Genomic DNA, 1,595 nt, shown 5'->3' with positions numbered 1-1,595 from the left:
TATACAAACGCTCACTTGACGAAAAGTCTGTTCCTAAGGATTGGAAAGTAGCACAGGTTACACCAATATTCAAGAAAGGAAATAGGAGTAACCCACTGAATTACAGTCCGATATCACTGACCTCAATTTGCAGTAGGATTTTGAAGCATATGCTGTACTCGAACATTATGAATTACCTTGAAGAAAATGACTTATTGATTCATAACCAACACGGATTCAGAAAATATCGTTGTTGTGCAACACAGCTAGCTCTTTATTCCCATGAAGTAATGAGTGCTGTCGACAAGGGATCTTAGATCGATTCCATGTCCCTGGATTTCCAGAAGGCTTTTGATACCGTCCCTCACAACCTACTATTAACCAAATTGCGTGCATATGGTGTATCGTCTCAGTTGTGTGACTGGGTTAGTCATTTCCTCTCAGAGAGGTCACAGTTCTTAGTGATAGACTGTAAATCATAGAGTAGAACAGAAGTGATATCTGGCGTTCCGCAAGACAGTGTCATAGGCCGTCTGCTGTTCCTGATTTACATAAATGATCTACGTGATAATCTGAGCAGCCCCCTTAGATTGTTTGCAGATGACGCTGTAACTTACCAATTACAAAATGATCTAGAGAGAATTTCTGTATGGCGCGAAAAGTGGCAACTTGCACTAAACAAAGAAAAGTGCGAGGTCACCCACATAGGTACTAAAAGAAATCCGATAAATTTTGGGTATAGGATAAATCGCACAAATATAAGGGCTGTCAATTCGACTAAATACCTAGGTATTACAATTACGAGCAACTTAAATTGGAAAGACCACATAGATAATATTGTGGTGGTGGTGGTTAGTGTTTAACGTCCCGTCGACAACGAGGTCATTAGAGACTGAGCGCAAGCTCGGGTGACGGAAGGATGGGGAAGGAAATCGGCCGTGCCCTTTCAAAGGAACCATCCCGGCATTTGCCTGAAGCGATTTAGGGAAATCACGGAAAACCTAACTCAGGATGGCCGGAGACGGGATTGAACCGTCGTCCTCCGGAATGCGAGTCCAGTGTGCTAACCACTGCGCCACCTCGCTCGGTAATAATATTGTGGGGAAGGCGAAACAAAGACTGCGCTTTGTTGGCAGAACACTTAGAAGATGCAACAAACCCACTAAAGACACATCCTACATCACACTTGTCCATCCTCTGCTGGAATATTGCTGCACGGTGTGGGATCCTCACCAAGTGGAATTGACGGAGGACATCGAAAAAGTGCAAACAAGGGCAGCTTGAAACTTCCTGGCAGATTAAAACTGTGTGCCCGACCGAGACTCGAACTCGGGACCTTTGCCTTTCGCGGGCAAGTGCTCTACCAACTGAGCTACCGAAGCACGACTCACGGCCGGTACTCACAGCTTTACTTCTGCCAGTACCTCGTCTCCTACCTTCCAAACTTTACAGAAGCTCTCCTGCGAACCTTGCAGCACTAGCACTCCTGAAAGAAAGGATATTGCGGAGACATGGCTTAGCCACAGCCTGGGGGATGTTTCCAGAATGAGATTTTCACTCTGCAGCGGAGTGTGCGCTGATATGAAACTTCCTGGCAGATTAAAACTGTGTAGAGC

At 45.4% G+C, this 1,595-nt stretch overlaps 1 non-coding gene across 1 annotated transcript; it reads right to left on the bottom strand.

Annotated features, from left to right (window-relative positions):
• Nucleotides 1-991: 991 nt before the first annotated feature.
• Nucleotides 992-1,064, bottom strand: Trnaa-cgc (transfer RNA alanine (anticodon CGC)). The gene has a single exon. It is a non-coding gene; the product is annotated as a tRNA-Ala (tRNA).
• Between the last annotated feature and the right edge of the window lie 531 nt (nt 1,065-1,595).

The sequence above is a fragment of the Schistocerca serialis genome, chromosome 7 (assembly GCF_023864345.2).
Source record: "Schistocerca serialis cubense isolate TAMUIC-IGC-003099 chromosome 7, iqSchSeri2.2, whole genome shotgun sequence".
Taxonomy (NCBI): Eukaryota; Metazoa; Arthropoda; class Insecta; order Orthoptera; family Acrididae; genus Schistocerca; species Schistocerca serialis.
The sequence above is the reverse complement of the archived record's forward strand: the minus strand, read 5'-3'. Positions and strand labels throughout refer to the sequence as shown.